This window comes from Carassius gibelio, chromosome B1 (genome assembly GCF_023724105.1).
Source record: "Carassius gibelio isolate Cgi1373 ecotype wild population from Czech Republic chromosome B1, carGib1.2-hapl.c, whole genome shotgun sequence".
NCBI classification, from domain to species: domain Eukaryota; kingdom Metazoa; phylum Chordata; class Actinopteri; order Cypriniformes; family Cyprinidae; genus Carassius; species Carassius gibelio.
Window position 1 is genome coordinate 1,377,437 of NC_068396.1, and position 19,335 is coordinate 1,396,771.

Below are 19,335 nucleotides of genomic sequence, written 5' to 3' on the forward strand. Positions count from 1 at the left end.
GCTCAAAAAGCCGGCTGCCTTCAGTTTTGACTGAGTGCCATCTAATAATATTAGGAATAATTCAGCCAAAAATGAAAATGTACTCAATTTACTTGCATTCATAAGGATATCTTGACCTCTCCTTTCAAAATGAGGACTGTTCAACTTTAAATTTATCGTGTGAGTCATGAACCCTTTTATGATATTTTTATAGTGCTTTTCGAGTCCTTTTCCTCAGTGTGACAAAGGGGGCAGCTATGGCCTAATGAATAGAGAGTTGGAGTAGTTACCTGAAGGTCATCAGTTTGAGTCTCTGTGCTGGCAGGAGTTAGGGGGTGAATGAACAGCACTCTCTTCATCCTTCAGTACCCATGGCTGAAGTGCACTGAACCCCCAGTTGCTCTCTGGGTGCTGGATATAACTGCCCTCTGCTCCAGGGGTGTGTTCACTTCTCACTGCTGTGTGTGTGCACTGGGATGGGTTAAATGCAGAGCACCAATTCCGAGTATGGATTGCCATACTTGGCAAAATGTCACAACTTTCACTTTTTCAAGTTCCCGCATTTTTGGGGAATAGTCCAGGATTGGATGACATAATGTTCATTAACTGTTGAAGTATTCTTTAACAGATGACCTGAGGTCAATGATGCTTGCACTTTTCATGAAATGCACAGCGTGCTACACATAACAGCAACAGCCCTATCAATTACAGCTCCTCTTGCAGTCTCCTGAAACCCCTTTTGCTATTCACATATTAAATACAGAGACATTGGGGGCATAATCAAATCATCGCCACAGATGCCAAGCATGTTATTGAAATGTGAGGACCCCTGACTGTGGCGTAGTCATCTTAATAAACAGTAATGTGAATTTTGTATGGCCCCTGACCTTGTAGGGCTTTTCTCTTGGGTGCTGAGTGCTGGAAAGAGAGTGAGAAAGAGATGAGGGATATGGGTTATTTCATTAGCAGAGCTTGTCTTATGCTGATGCAGGGCATAATTAGCCACTAACTGTCTACGAGAGCAGTCCTTTTTCTCCGACCACCACTCTAATTGCTGGATCCTTTTTTTCCCACCAGCCCACAGTGCCATACTTAATTAAAATTCCTCCCTTTTACCTCTTGATCCAGAGCAAATAGATGAGAGAGAAAAAGTGAGAGGGAAATAGATAGTGATGGGGCCGAAATGGACCTCCTCTTGTTTCAGAGAGAACCCGTGAGATAGAAACAATGGGAGAGTGATATTGAGAAGCTAAATGAACCCTCCGACCATTATTGGTCGGTCATTTGTTATTTGACCTTGACAGCAGCTGTTGAACTCAACTTAGCTCCCACAGGCTCTAACATGCTAATGCATATCGTCTAAAGGCGTAAGAACATGAGAAATTAATGATTCTAGAGCAGTGGTTCTTAACCACCTTGGTTGAGGCCTCAGCAAATTTCCAAGAGGGTTTCAAGATGACTTTAATTATTCAAAATATGGCAAAACAAACATTAAGCCAAAACAACAACAAAAAAAAGTTCAAAAGCTGTCAATGGGGCAGTACCCTATAAAAAGCTACTCCTTTGTACCCAATTTATTACTTAAGGGTACATATGGATATCTTAAATGTAAATGTTTATAGCTAAACATTTACCTAAACACCTAATTTGTACATTTTAGAATGTTGTTTTTATGAAAGCTTTTTTTTTTTTTTTTTTTACATTTTTTTTTTTTTTTTTTTTTGAGTAAAGGAAATGCAATATGTTGGTATTCTGGAACATTCCTAATGTGTATTCTTAAAAAATGTCTTCATGTGAATGTAAGATTAAGAGTTCTTGCCTCAAACTCAGACATGAGAAAATGTGTGCCTAAGTTGTTCATTTAGTAACTATTTTGTCTTTGGTGAGTAAGGGAACAGTTTTAGGCTGATGAGTTTGTCTGTGACTCATTCATGACTCTTTTTAAATGAATTGAATAAATATTTTGTTTGCTAATGAGACTACACTGCAGTGTTGACAACACAACAGAAAAAAACAATTCTATCTACTGTTCTTCATTGTGTTATCTTCTAATATTTGTTTTTAACATAACCTCAGCCCTGCCTATCAATCTGTTGGCTTTCAGCCACCCAGGCTCCAACACACAAGGGTCGACTGTATGCGTCAGCATTCAAGAGTATTAAATTACCATTCTCATACCATTTAGATCCCACATCTGTGCGCAAGAATGTTAGCGTGTTATTTTTTTTGCAGATCAAAGAGGTCAAGCCTACTCCCCGCTCCGAGCGATGATGTGTTCATTCGCTCCAACCCACTCCACACCCACCCACGTCACGCACCAGTGCTATGATACATCCATTACTAAAAAACAAAGACAGGAAAGGCAAAAATGGCTAAAAATGTATACCATATACAGGACATGCCTGACCTGATTTAGCAAAGTTGCACTTATTGCTGAATCAAAGCCATTGTTAGTCTTGGAAAAGAATCACAGACTTTCCCACCCAGGTGATCATTTAACAGAATGACCCCAACCAACCAGTGGTGTATAAGTAATAATGCCTCCAGTTTGGCCTCATTTTAAATCAGCAAAAAAATAATAAATAAATAATAATAATAATAATAATTATAATAATAATTCACTGTAGGGTTTCCCATAGAAATTAGTGGGTAGCTATTTGTTACAAACTGCAATACTTCCAGTATATGAATAGCAACTATTTTAAATGAGAATACTATTTTAAATGCAGTTTTTATTACAGAATATTAACAGATGTTGTCATTATTGTCAATAATTACTCAAATCGTTCCAACCCCATTAGGATATATTTGGAACACAAATTAGAAATCATTGAATAAATCATTGAATGAAGTTGTTATTTTTGTTTTCTTTGTACACAAAGGCAAGTATTCTTGTAGCTTCATAACATTACAGATGACATGGACTATTTTAACAATGTCCTTAGTACTTTTCTGGGTCAGTTGTTTCAGTTACGTTGCTCTCTATGCAGGGTCAAAAAACTCTCGGTTTTGAAAAAAAATAATTTGTGTTCTGAAGATGAAAGAAGGTCTTTCGTGTTTGAAACAACATTAGGGTGAGTGATTAATGACAGAATTTTCATTGTTTGGGGTAAACTAAACCTTCAATTACCCAACATTACTGCATTACCCTAAACAAGTTCTGGTTTCATTATTATTGGTCTGACATAGCGACCATTGAAGACACTGGTACCAACCTGAACCTTATTCTAGTCATAAAATCCAAAGGAAAAATAGTGATAAGAAAGTTGCTCCTGCTTCAGCAACAACAAAAACTATATATATAATCCAATTAGATGATATAGAAATGTTGACCCCGGGAACATGCTTTGTGAAGTTTATATTGATGGCTGCAGTTTAAAAGCACACATGGGTATATTCTAATCGGACAGCTGGACAGATGTGCTGCTAATATTCATCTCTGTCCAGCAGTGACCATATCACAGGGCAGGTCACGGTCATGCTGAGACACATCTGGAACAGGACTTGTTCCACCAGCAAGGGTCCAATCTCTCTTAAACACACACACACACACTACAGTTATCTCTCTCTCAAACACAAACGTACACTAACACACACCAAATGTCAAACTCAATTTCCCTCATTTAGGCTCATCTTCCCTGTCTCATAAGGTCTTTCCCATCAAGCATCCAATACCTTAATTATGGTAATACTTTCACCCACCGGGCAGCTGAGGCAAATATATGACACACACTAACATATACTTGGATACATAAAAATTTAAGGGTTTGCTATATAGCATTGCATTGTTTGACCCTGCTAGAAGACACCATAACTACACCATCTGGCAGAAAAAAAAGCATCTTTCTCCATTGACAGCCATTCAAAATTAGCTGTGTACTTTGCCAAAATTTAAATCAGAAATATTTCATTATCATATTACAGCAGATGTTTTGCCAGTGCCTAAATGGTTTAGAAAAGATCTTAAAAATGAGAAAGGGGCTTACAGTTTCTCTGTCTGCTGCCTTTTACATCACAGCTCAGGGTATTTGCTAGTGTGAAACGTTTATTAACATTGCCAAGCATTATATTACATTTGGACACACAAAAAGGGTTGAGGTGTCCTAGCTAGCACTACACCATTGCATAGTATGCTGGTAGATGCTGTATAGTAGCTACTCCATCGGGCAGCGAAAAGTATCTTTCTTCATTGAAAGCCATTCAAAATTAGATGTGCTTTCTGCCAATATTTCAATCAGACATATGTCTTTATAATATAGCAGATGTTTCTCCAGTGCCCAATCGGTTTAGAAGTGAAAAAGCAGATTACCATTTATGCCTTTGCTAGTGTGAAACTAGCTATGTTTGACTTCATCAGTGAATAGATGTAACCGGTTTTCCTTAAACCGAGATTTGCCGACAGTTGAAAGTGGAGATGTGAAGTCAGACAATTTCTGCTTCCAGCAGTGACGCTGAAAATGTGTTTGCAAAGTTTATCCCAGATGAAGTGGATTAGCTGCAATATTTGGCAAAAACATAGACAAGTTCAGACAATACTCTATGTCCTACTTAACATAGCACCTGAATTTACAAGAAAAAAGTTAACATGAACCTATATCTACTATTTAAATACCAATAAAGTGGGGTTTATATTATAAATATATATTTATTATCAGTTTTTATTACTGTTATAAAAATACTGATCAGTAAGCATTAGCGAATGTGATAGAATAAACACAAATACTTGATATTTACAGTCACATGATATTTTCAGCTGAGGTGACTGCTAATAAACAATACGCCAGTGGAACTGAGTGGCCATAAACAAGATGGCAGATATGAAAACACACAGTATTACAGGAAGCGTTAGCATGATGCTAACTGATAGCTTTCTCTAGGTATTATAGATCTCCTTATGAAATACAGACACACGCACATAAAAATGTGGCATATAAAGCAAATATGTCAGAAACAAAGTGCCAAAAAACATGTCAAAGAAAAACAGTAACAGGCAGCAATGTTAGGAGAGACCCCCATAGACTAAAAGAATCAGGAAGCGGAAATTCAAAGCGTCTTCCATGATCTGGACCCCTACTTGGCAGCACAGGACTCTCTAAGGACTGCTGGGACAATTCCACAATATTGATTTTTGGTCTAGAAGGCTTGTATCTGTTGAGACTCTACAGTAAGGCTTCAGAATTGGGAAGTTGTCTGTGTGTGTGTGTGTGTGTGTGTGTGTGTGTGTGTGTGTGTCACTTAAATGGCCTCTTAAGCCATCAGCGAGTTAAAGACAATTTCAGCAAGGACAGGATAGGAGACAAGAGGAGAGGGTGGACAGATATCAGACACTCGCGGTACTCTGTGTGGATAGGGCGGTGGATTTCTCTCTCTCGAGTGTGTACAGCCCCGAGTGTTTCGATGTTGTGTAGCTGACAGAGATAGATAAACAGAACAGTTCTCAAAGGCCCACCATTCCCTGACTCAGTTAAATCGGTAACCGTAGGCCACAAATTACTTGACAGATACAAGCTTCCCAGAGATCTCAAAGATAATTCTGCAAACTTTCTATCTATGAGAACAGATCTTCAGTGAAAGTATCTATCACAGGAAAACCTGTTTAGGTCACATTTTATCACAAAATCAAAATAATCTATTGTTGTTTTAGCATAAAGGAAGTCTATTTTAAGACCATTAAAGGATAGTTCATCCAAAAATGAAATTCTGTCATTATGTATTCAACTAAGGCTTTAGGCTTTAATGGCCCTAAAATAGACTTAATTTTCTTTATGCTTAAAATAATATTGTTTCCATCTTTTGATTTTTGGGTGAAATATAATCCGTTTCATGACAGGTCTCGTGAAATTCACCCTCTTGTTGTTTATGGATGAGACAGATCTCTGCTCTGTCAGCTTCTGTTTATACAATGACATGTCTCTAAATTGACCTTGCGCCTGTATGAATTCAGTCAGACGGCATCCCCATTAGGACTGACCAATAAGGTGAACCTGACATCTCAGGAATTATAATTCAGGAAGGGAAAAGAAAAACTGATGTTCTGACCCCAGGGAGGGCCAATGAGTAAGTGAGGAGAGTGAGATGAGTAAGGTTCATTAGCATAATTACAGCCCTTGGAAAGTTTTGGTTTGATTAATGGTCGGCACTCACGCTCTGACACTGGAAAACCGAGGCACATAATTTGTTGGGTGTCATAAGGGGATTCTTGGTGTTTGGAATGCAGCATCTGAATCACTTTCATCTTTTACACACACAGTCTCTCTTACACTATTTTCTCCTAAACACACACACACACACACACACAAACACATACATTTCAAACTCACTTTGAAAAAGTATACCCGAAAAGTATACATGCAAAAACATACATTAAAGAAAAACATACAAAACACCCCCATGCATGTTTTTCATAATTAGAATATACGCACATACCTCACAATCTATAAACCTAGAAATATTCAAAACACATTTTACAGAGTAAGCTACCTACACCATTAGACAAACACAGATACAAACAAACACACTTAGACATACTGTGATATCATTTGGACATGAAAGCCACAATTAAAAAAATATATAAATGCCATTACACAAGATAAAAACATCAAACCAAATCAAATCAAGACCAAAAAGTATTGAATTTTTGGTTGTTGAACATTATTCTAAAAAGTACATGTGCGTGTGTCTTGCTAGGAAGTACACTTGGGTAAACTTGATTATCTAAGGTCAAATATCCACTAAAAAGGCCTTGGGTCCAATTGATTAAAAGGAAAAGCACTATGTTTTCTAAGGCCCATGATTCATGGACCCAGTTTTATCAGTTTTACACAGACTTTCAAAGATAATTCTCTAAACCTCCTATGAATGCATATCCTCTTTTTTCACCCTCAGCTAAATCTATGTCAAACACTCTGAATCTTGCAAAAAGACAAATTAAAATATATTATTATAAATATATTATGCATACCGGTAATTTAATTACTGGTTTATTTTATGTACTTTTGATAAGCTGTATTAAATGTGTGTATATATATATATATATATATATATATATACAGTGCAGTATACACAGTATATAAAAAAATAAAGAAACATATAAATTAAAATATTTAATATAGCTTATTAAAATGTCATTAAATATAAGTTTGGAAATCAGTTCTGAAAAAAAAAATGCATAGAAAATTGAAGTTACTTCCTAATAACAAAAAAAAAACAATAAAAACCTCAGCATGATATTTTTTATGATACCAGTTGGTTCTAATGATAGATGTATATATATATATATTTTTTTTTTTTCTTTTTTCTTTTTTTTTGGGGGGGGGGGGGTGGTTCACTGTACACCAGACCCAAACAACATAGAGATACGTGCATTTAACACTGGTCTGAATCCAGACAGACGGGTTAGTGACGCCATCTCCAACTCTAATCCGATGAGTGCTAACGTAAACAACCTGTGAGCACACATGCCATGATATCTGTTCTGAAACTCAGTCAGCCTGCCAAATCAACTCATATGTTCCTCAAAGCACTCACTTTAACAGCCACGCTTTTTCAACTCTCTCTCTTCTCTCACTCACTCACGCTGTCTGCTTCCTAATCTTCCATGGGTCTATTTAAGTTTAGATTCAGTGAAAGGCCAATAAAGAACCAGTTTAAATTCTTCATATTGAATACACACACTCCATTACCATGAATACTGAATTTATTGGCATAAGCTACAGACCTGCGGAAGAGAGAGAGAGAGAGAGAGAGAGAGAGAGAGAGAGAGAGAGAGAGAAAGACGAAGGCACTCATCGACCATATCAATTCACACAGTTTGAATTTCACAGAAGCCCCTTCTCTCCATTGTGGAAAGTACAGCGTCGGGTCTTTGGAGAGAGTGTTTATTTGGCAGGTTTAGAGGTTTATGAGGCACAATGTAATTAAGGAGGCCTGGAGAGAATGCGGTGTGTGTCAGTATTGCCGGGGGTGGTGGGGGAGGGGTTTGCTTTGGGGTTGGGGATACTGAGATCTCATTATCGCAGAGATGGTAACCCTGTTCTCTCTCTCACACACCACAAAAATTGTCAGAATTATCAGAATTACGGTCAGGCCTATGATAATAACATTAAAGGTCCCCATAAGCAGGTCATGAGGCAGTCAGTTTATTTGCACATTGATATTTTACAGAACATAAGGCCAATAATTTACCAGTAGTTTATGACTGGATCGTTAAGGCTCTCAGGTCCATTCTTAAAATGCTAAGCACCATAGGGACGGGAGCATGAAGCCTTGTTTTAATGCTCACTTTACGCTCATTTCTATTGAAAACTTCACTCGATACAAGTGAATGGAAACAAGCTCCAAAAGCATGCTAAAAAGTATAAAATAGTCAATGTCATTTGTAAATTATATTTAAGTCATATTCCTTTCACTCATGCTGTATCTATGGCATGAATATTCACATTTCCTTTTGTTTGCCATAGAAGTAATTCTGGTTTGGAATGATGACAAGTAAATGAAGACAGATATAGAGCAATAATTAACAAAGAAAACAACACTGTAAAAATAAAATGATTTTTGAAGCATTATATGGGGTTATTCAGACTGCCACACTCCAAGAACCCTCAGGAAATCCTTCAGGCACTGTTTGAATGTGCCTCAAATATCCTACTATGTACTCAAGAACTTCAATATTTTAGTGCCTTGAAACTTTTATTTTTAATTATTATGGAGTTACTGGAGGAACTTCAGAAGCTTGTTTCTGCCTTGGAGTAATAAAAAGATAAAATAAAAAGCTAATTGCTACTTTATTCCACATAATTGTAACTTTATTTCCCACAAGGTGACTGTACATCTCACAGTTGCAATATCATTTCATGTAATTGTGAAATGCAACTCATAAAATGATGAGTTTCTCTCACAATGTGACTATTTCTTATATTTTTAAATTATGTTTACTGTTAGATGGAAATGGGCTCCATAAGGAACCATTGACAGTCTTGAGGGATCTCGTAGCAACTTGTTATAAGACTAGGCCCTGTTTTTTTAATAAAGGCAGTTCTCCAAAGTGTTTGCCAGTGTGACAATCTAATGACCCACAAACGGTGGGTTTAGAGTGTTTATTCATTTTGTAGAGTAAACAAGAATTGAAAGTGTAAGAAAATTGAATTGAAATGCCACTTTTGCTAATCTAAAATATATAGACACTTGAAAAAAAAATCTGGTTTGGTTAGCTTTAATTACAACTTAAAGGAAAACATGTTGAAGTGGCATATGGAGAAAGGTAGCTGTCCATTAGAGAGAGAGAGTGAGAGAGAGAGAGAAAGAGAGAGAGAGTGTTAGTGTGAGAAAGAGACAGAGAAAATAAATAATAGATAAGTGCATCTCTGGCACATTAGAGAAAGTGAGACGCCACAGTGACGGGAAGTGTGGAAAAAGAGGTTTAGGCAATTGAATTGAATGCACTTCAAATCTAGTTTTTGATTATATATTTATTTATTTGTTTGTTTTCTATTGCTGTGGGCTCAGCACTACAAATAGGCCTGTGGCATCCAGTGCATCATAGTCTTCCAGTCTTTGAAATTCAAACTGATATTAAGAAAATACGAAAAGTGACCAAAAAAAAAAAGACTCTTAACACACACGTCATCACATATGCTGTGTGCACATGGTGAGTAAACTGCATGTGTTGATGTTTGACGCATAGGCCGCAGTGATTTATCAAAACCATGACCCATTAGTGTGTGTCACAATCTAGGAAATGATGTGGTTATTCTGCTATCTGAATGATGACACACTTCCAAGAAAACTTTGCCAGATTTGTTCTAGTCCAAAAAGCTATCCGCATGATGTTCATTATGAGAGCCATTTTGCTTTGGACTAGAATCAGGCCCAAACGCTGAGTGAATATGGTTTTTTTGTGTCTTTTACGATTGTTTCATGCTAAATTGTTTAATTGAACACCAGTGTGTTCTTGGGTAAAAGAAAAGATAAAGGAAAGTCGTGGAAGTCGTGGCCTAATGGTTAGAGGGTTGGACTCCCAATCGAAGGGTTGTGAGTTCTAGTCTCGGGCCGGATGGGTGGGGGGAGTGCATGAACAGCTCTCTCTCCACCTTCAATACAACGACTTAGGTGCCCTTGAGCAAGGCATCGAACCCCCAACTGCTCCCCGGGTGCCGCAGCATAAATGGCTGCCCACTGCTCCGGGTGTGTGCTCACAGTGTGTGTGTGTGTTTTCACTGCTCTGTGTGTGTGCATTTCGGATGGGTTAAATGCAGAGCACAAATTCTGAGTATGGGTCACCATACTTGGCTGAATGTCACTTCACTTAACACTTTTTTTAATGGGATGAACAACACCAGCAGTTATTTTGTTCGGACACCTGTAGAACTGATTCAACAAATACATCCACTATTCATCCTTGAGACCAATGGGATAGAAATAACTTAAAAAGTCCCTCAGAATAGTCTGATATTTTGTATCCAATGCAAGACTAAGAAATTAGAAACAAATGGCCAAAGCATCACCTACAAATAACTTGCTGTGCTCCACTTGGTTCGTAATTAGATGCTTGCTGAGTATAACTGTAAACCGAAATTTAAGTTACTTTTAGAACTGCAGCAAAGGCTAATTCATTGATACTGATACACTTAACTGATTCTGACCTTCGACAAGAGATCTTTTACTATCCCTAAAGAAAGAGAAATCATTAGACCCCTGTTGTAGGAGTAGAAATTCTAATAAAAATTTCTGTCACTTTAAAAACTGATTCACTGAATCTGATTCTTTCAAATGATGAAAGACATCTTTTACTATCCCTGAAAGTTATTGCAGAAAGTGAAATCATTAGATGTCTGTTGTAGGAGTAGAACTGCAACACAGAATTTCGCCAAAGACTAAGATTCATAAGATTTACTGAAATTGATTCACTGAAACTAATTCTGTCCAACCGCAAAAGCCATCTATTACGATTCCCTAAAGTTATTTCAGACAGTGAAACTGACAAAAATCTCATTTAACTAAAGAGTTCAGCTATTAGATTACGTAATTTCGACATTGTGGCTGTTTATTCAATAGCCTAGCGTAAAACATTCACATAATGGAGCATGAGGTGTTGTTTCAGCAGTGTAAATGGGTTAGTGTACCCGTTTCAATGATATAAGCATTTATAGCACCATTGCCCCTGCAATTTACTGTCCGCCGTCAGAGCTTAGCTGTTGAAATGTAAATATTTTGCACCAGAGAAGAGATTCTGTTCTCTAGCTGAAATATGTCTCCATTTACGGGATATAAAGGAAGCAATTGACAGACAGAAAGTCCTGCAACAAAGGTACAGTGTCAGGAAGCTAATCCCTGTGTACTAATTTGATATTTTTAAGCACTTAATAGCACAGAGTCTAGCAGATTTTTTACTCCGTTTTCAATTATAATGCATCTTCAACACTACAAAAAGAGAGAAAAACATTGCAGCATTATAAGTAGGTTTATAAGTATACATTCTCTTATGTAGTCATTTGACTACACTAACCTCACCGCAGTGTTATAGAAGAACTAGGTTTGTAACACAGCTCTCCCTCAAACAGCCTTTTTACAACCCATATTGATCCATACTGTTTAAGAATTCAACCCAAGAGCTTCTGGGTAATTAATGCTGGCTTTAAAGCAAACATCATCGTTCTTTGGGAAAATGTGTTTGGTTTTAGGGGTTTGGAGAGAGGAGAAAGAGGAAAAAGAAAGAAGGGAGACGAGAAGGGGGAAGCACATAATTCCTTAAAATCACACTGACATGCAGACTATGTGTATACAGTATGTACTACAGTGGTCAGCAACAGAACCTGTCGCCAGTAATATCTGGCCCGCACCTGTAGCCAGATTATTTTGATAGCGGCTGGCTCTGAAATAGTTCTGTCATGACAGCAACAGTTCTTTAAGAGAATGACTCAGACATTAATGGGCTTATTAAACTCCTCTTTTATTTATTGTTATCACCATATCTCCCACATATGTGTGTTGCAAGGCGGTGTTGCAAGTCGGTGAATGAAGATACTTGCCAGGTTACATGTCACTGCTCTGCTTTATTCATTTATTCATTAAAACCCGGACACCGCAACACAAATTTGGCTTTTTGTTAATGACTGTCCTAGTACAGGAATTAACACAGACAGCTCACTACCAGTTACAAAAGACACTGTAACAGTCTGCCACAGGCAATTCTAGTTACATTTTTCATCAGTTAATTTCTTAATCTTAAATTATCCTTTGACTATATTCTGTATCGCCATCTAGTGGCAATTTTTATATTTGGCATAATGCCTACCTTACTTACGAACCCCTGATGTACTTGTATGTGTGCGCACATGCTTTGAACAGCTTTAGGCCTTTAGGGCCACATAAATATTACATGTTGAGCTTTTTAAAGATTTAAAAAAAATGGCATAATTATCGAACATATGGAAAAAAAAAACAGAGCAAGAGAACACCTAATATATTATAACCTTTCATTTATTTATTCATTTATTTATTATTAAAAACAGGACCTGTTCTGAAGTAAGCTGCCTACCTAAACAACATTTTTAGAAATAATCTCAGTGTCAAAATATAGTATTTTTAATATGTGGACACATTAGCAAAAAAGGCACAACTAACACAGTAGTCACTTTCATATCAAGCAGAATTCTGTGGATCTGCTACACAAATTCACATGACCAACTCGAACCAGAATGCCAAAGAAACATGTTTACTACGATTTGACCATGATAAAACCAGGTAAAATTTCTTAAGAGATGGTTATTGTGACCACAAATTAAGTCTGAACTACACTGTGATTAAATAAATTGGTGGACAGAATCAGCAAAAGTGATGATTACAACTAATAAATGGTTTACTGTGTGACAAATTGTACTGTTAGCTTAGCACCATGCTAACTTTACTAGAATTCTTTGCAAGTTTGCGTAAAGAGTGGTAAATTTGTGGTGAGTTGCTGTTGGGTATGGAGTTCAAAATCCAGGTTCAAATAAAGTTAATATAGTGTTTTGAAAGTGTAGCGTTAGCAGTTTTTGGAACAAAGGTAATTTTCTAAAGAAATCACATACAACATATACACTCCAACCCACATATGTGCACAAAGAAAACAATGGAGATGCTACTAAACAGTAATTGGCTGCTTGAAAAGATAGTCCAAGCTTCTAGTTAAAATCTTCTTTGAGCCACACAAAACACACAACCACACCAACTTGCTCTCACTGCTTCCTCTCAAGCTTTTGACAGTAGATTAAGTCAGAGCAACTCATCAAAGGTTTGTATGTGCCTTGATTTCTGCCTTGCTATTAATTCATAGCAGCTTTGTGCATTTGTGTGTATGTGTGTGGGGGAGAGAGAGAGTGCTTGTAGGGTCACAATACATCAGGTTTGAGTATAATCTTGTAATGGCCCAGATTGTTTCAGATTTATACCTCCTAGTGTTGGACGCTTCTCAAGAGGCGGCAATTCAATAATTGATTCAGACAGAGGAGAACCTCTCGGTCTCTTAAAATGATTGAGGTAGGGTACGATGAGGGAGAGAGAAAAGGCATTAGGAAACAGCCCTTCAACAAGCCTCGCTTACTTGTGAGGTAGCTGAGGAGAAAAATAATGACAAGCTTTTTATTGTAGCACGATGTCATGAATTTAGTCATCCAAAAACAGACACTTGTACCAAAGACTCCTTTCTCCAGTACTCACTCTACTGCAACTGTAAAAGTGACATAAATGAGGTCAGTAAGGAAGAGCATGACGGAAAATTCCTTTCAACTGTTATGATTGGTTGCAGATGAGCTTATTTTCTGCATTGCACCAGACATTAGTTGAATTTGGTCCAGAAGATGTTTTAGGAAATATGCAAAATAAATACATTACTTAAAAAAAAAAAAAAAAAAAAAAACACTTCTTTTGGGCAAGGATGCATTAAATAACAAAATAAATCAGTAAATAAAAATAATAATAATAATAATAATAATAATTACAAAGAAATCTAAAGTAGCACATTGAATTACACATTACATTCTGAATTAGAAGGTATTTTCATGTGAAACATACTCCAACATTTTTAATCGTTTTAAAACTTAAAAAAAAAGTCTTAATTTCTATCACTGTTTCCTCAAAAATAACTGTTTTCAACTTTGATAATAATAAGAAATGCTTGAGCACTAAATCAGCATATTAGAATGGTTTCCTAATGGTTATGTGAGAATGATAATATTTAATAACATTATTGTTTCTACTGTATTTGTAACCAAAGCAATGCAGTCATGATTAGCAAAAAAGACTTCTACAACAGTGTGATGATAAATATTTTCATGCCTAACTTCTGAATGCAGTTGTGGGTATCTTAGCAAATCTGAGCACAGTTTGTGACATTACTGAGACCACGTCTTCAACTCTAAAGGAGACACTGTGTCCTAACCTAAGTTTCCAAAGAAAAGCAATTGATCTGTCCACACACACCAAAAAAAGCAGAGTAATGCAGCACAATAACATCCAAACAAATCATATTTGACACACTCATGTGGATCGGGATTTTTGAAACAATTGCATTTCATGGTGAGCGGGCCTATTCAACAACCGATAAAAAAAAAAAGAAAATAAAATCAATCGACAAATATCACAGCTGATTAGGCAAAACACTCTCTTTTACCACTTATTTCAGTCTTTTCCGTGCAATCAAATAATCAGTAGCATTTGTCTTCTCCGTTGTCTGAGGGCTGTTAGTAAGTCACTCACTGGCTGGTATTACCACCAGAAAGGCTTATGGATCGATTCTACCAAATCCTCACTTAAGCGAGTTGCATCAAGATATCCACTCACATACATAATGTCATCAAAAAGCAGCACAGAGGCTATTTTTGTTCAGAAATACAAACTCCTTAAGTCTCTAAAGCTGATCCCTGCTTTATCAGATGATGGCTGAGCCACTCTACCAGCAAACCGACCGATAAACAAATAAAATCCAGCCTGTGAGAATGAAATATAGACAAAAACCAACAGCGTAAAAAATGAAGTCAATCACGGCAATAGCTTTGTTTTTGGTTTTCCCAAATGATTTCCTTTGGAACTTGCACATTTAAAATAAATACCCGTGAAACACAAATGGTGCGAAACCACAAACAAACCTAAAATCTAAATCCCTTTCAACTGTTCCAGAATAAAACACTGATTTTTAATGGTGACTGGTTATTATCAATGGTAAGATTATTTTCAAAAAAAAAAAAAAAAAAATATATATATATATATATATATATATATATATATATATATATATATATATATATATATATATATATATTCTTCACAGTAAACTTTCAGAACTACACCAGAGAGAATGTTTCCAACAAAATAAATCAAAACAATAAATCCAAGAGGAGAGACAATATTTGGATTTCTCCTCATAGAAGCCCATTTTAAGAAAGCTTAACAGTGCTTAATCTACTGAGACAGTAGCTTTGGAAGACTAAATTTGGCACTTTATTGACAATAAATAGTGTAATGTTTGCAGCCAAACTGATGACAAATAATCTAGCCAATTTAAAAGATTATACAAAAAATAAATAAATAAACCTTTTTCTACATAAAACCATTGAAAAGAAAAAGCCCAATGTTGCTTACAGTTCTAAGAGACCAAATTTATTTAACATCATATTGATAATAAATACTTTCTGCATACAGACAGATGAGCCCAGAATTAAAAAGTGCAACTTTTTTTTTTATTCATTTGGAACATTGCCCAAGAAAAACTTAAAATACCAATTCAGTGTCATAGGTCTGGTTCTCATTGAAAGCAGGAAATAATAAAAACCTTGAATGAAATGTTAAAAATATTAAATAATATTAAAGTAAATTAAAATAAGTATGCCAAATGTGTGAAATGTAATAAGAACACTATTTGGTTGTCTTAAACTATTGCCATTACTTAAGAACTTCTCACATAAAAACGCATAAGTCTTATAGAAACAAAATCATATGCCATCACACATAAACAAAATCAGTTTGAGACTAAATATAATAGATTTTCAAACCAATATTTATATGTATTCAATCCATCTTACCTGCTTACTGGTATACCCTATGTGCTTCTGTGGTTTTGGCTATGAAAGCTACAGTATACAGCTCAAGGTTGCCAACTAATGGCCCGGCAATGTCAGTATTTTTAAGCCTAATAAATAAGTAAATCTAAACACTAGACTATGCTGAAAATGTATATATATATATATATATATATATATATATATATATATATATATATACAAAACAAAACAACATTTAAAAAAAATGACAATTAAATAAAACTAAGCATGATAACTGTGTTTTCTGAAATATAGGGATACAGAACATCTGAAAAGCCTTCAAATGTACTGATCTTTAAGCATATTCTCTAGTAAAAGCTAAACAAGAAGGATAAAGCAAAATAATTCTGATTTAACAAGTTCTTCATAATACTGCTGAGGCCAAGGTTTCCTAAGCATTTGGGAACAGCAGCCTTCTCCATTTGACCTGCCATGAGCGTACTCTGTTTGTTTCTGTTTGTTAGCACTACACCGCCTCAGCAAGCAAAGGTTGAGACCGTGATAGCTCACCAAGTCAGGGTCGTGAGGGAGACTACGAGGGGGAAGGGAACAAGGGTGATCAACAGCGCTTCTTATCCACCTTTATTTTCTCGACAAAGCCACTCATCTTCCTGTCACTGCTAGAGAGGGAATGGGGGAGTATGCTGTTATTTTTCTGCTGCTTCCTGCCTTTGCTCTCTCTAACTCTCACCAGCTCTGTGTCTCTTGCTCACATACCCTATTTTAATAGAGAGAGCACACAATAATGCTTTTCTGTAGGAAGGAATAGGAAGACTTAGACAAGTGTAGGGGGAGAGAGAGAGACACACAGAAAGGTTGAAAGAAATAGTGAGGCGTATGGAGAGTGGAAATGAGGCAACTGCTGGAAAGAAAGAAGGAATGCACGATGCAGATGATAACAAAAGAGGGTGGACGAGATGATGAGAGAGACAGAAAAAGAGCGCTGGAGAGAACTGTGGGCTGTAGCTACAAGAGGCCATCGAGCAACGCCGTGTAGATTCTATTTCAAGTCACTGCTTAAGTTGAGGTCAGTGCTTTCACTGCCAGACCAGAATGGTAATTAGAATGCAGGCGGATCACAGAGGGAATAGTACAAAAGAGCACTCTAATTCATACTTGCACTGCCATGTAGCAGAGGAGGTTATGCACCAATAAGAGTCAGAGTTGGAGACCTCCAATGGGGATCTACTTTATGAGGTCTCTCTCGTCCAGTAGGGGGTGTTATATAGGGAACGCTTATTCGATCAAAAGAAATTGATGTGCCATTAAAACTCAAATGAGGTAGTGAGTATCAGCAGGGGTAAAACAGTGAGTGTGATAGGAAAGACGAGATGGATTCAAAACCGCCAAGGAATAGTATTAAATTGTCCATAAATACAATGGAAAGAGAGACAGAAGAGACACACTGCGGGAGGGGAAGAGATGACATCAGGCTGTAGATGAATGACAGCTATAGCATTTCTGTATCTCACCAGAAGAATATGGTGCAAAACCATGGGTTTGGTTCCCTGGAAATGCAGAAATGCAAAAACAGGGTTAGGGGCCATTCACACATAATGCCATTTTTCCATTCTACTGCTTTACATTTTTTTTTTTTTTTTTTTTTTTTTATTATTTATGTAAACACGCAGTAGATGGCTGCTTTGATCGTTGTGTTTACATCTTGCATCTTCTGCAGCTTCTCGCACATGACACAATGTCATAAAATCATGCCACTCAAATTAAAATAATATTTACATTTTTTGAGAGAGAAAAAAATTATTATGGGTCATTCACACATAAAACGTTTTTATAATTCTATTGCATTGCTTTACCATTGTTTTTCAAAGCTTGAAGTTAAAGTTCAATTTCAAAGGTCAAGAAAATGCATCGTGAGACCTTGTTTTTCTCTCCCATTTAATTTCTTGTATCTTGCAAGACAATCTGTCGATTGAATAAAAGCACTGTCTGTAATATTGGAGCCTCAGCCTTCCATGAGAGAAAGGTAAAAATAAAAGAGGGATGGACAAACTTGAAAAACATATTTAAGAATATTTGGTTGCATTGAGAGTGCTGATATTTAAGAAATAAAAATAGAAAAAGTGCTATTGTCTGTTTTTGCTTCATCATTGAAAATATATCCAAAGAAAAGCCCTGAAAATCAGTTGTGCATTTCTAATAACGCACAGCAGTATCATTTTTAATGAATTGGTTAAACGAATGATTCAATGACTTACTCATCGAGATGGTCACATGTCTCCACCCAGTATCATAACAATGTAACCTGTAAAAACGTCACTGAAAAAATATACACTAATGGGGAAAACACTGTCTCTGATTAGATCCAAACCTAATTTGATTGTACACCTTTCCTTAAACCCACTGGACTTTTTTCACGTTGCATTTTTTGGTTCTGAACCATGGCACAGTTTTTTAATCGCGTACCTCCTGCCAATACTATCAGCAGATGTTTACCAATATATCTAGGGAGAAGACATCAGCTTTACTTTTTTATTCATGTTCTGTCACTGTGCTTTTACTACCAAAACTTAACACACAGAATGACACTTGCCTCTTTCTGCAAGATGGATTGAAAGAAATACGCTGAATGCAAGCTGCTCCCTGAAAACATTCAGTTTCTGTGGAGACAGGAATCAATGAGGAACGCATTATTTTACAACGTGAGTCCAAATAAAAGAAAAAAGACCTGCATATATATAGGTGCATCTAAAAAAAAATTGAATATCCTCTGATACATATTTTCATCTAAAAAAAGAGGATTGTGTCACTGAGCAACAGTCCAGTTATCTTTCTTCTTACCACAGGTAAAATGCTTCTGATGCTTTTTTCTGTTTTTTTTTTTTTTTTTTCTGGAAAACATCTGATTGTGGTGCTATTGATGTGCTGACTGCGGCTTCAGTCCACTCCTTGTGAAGCTCGCGCAAGTTCTTGAATCGGCTTTTCCTGACAATCTTCCCAGGGCTGTGGTCATCCCTGTTGCTTGTGCACCTTTTCCTACCTTCCCACCTTTTTCCTTCCAGTCAACTTTCTATGAATATATTTTGATACAGCACTCTGTGAACAGCCAGCCCTTTCAGCAATGACCTTCTGTGGCTTACCCTCCTTGTGGAGGGTGTTGGTGATCGTCTTCTGGACAACTCAAGTCAGTCAGTGGTGTTTCCCATAATTGTGGTTGCATGTTCTAAACTAACCCAAGAGTTACCCAGTATTTATGCTCAAAATTAAATCAAACTTATCAAGCTTAAAATGGAATATTCATTTTTTTTTTTTTTGATACTGAATT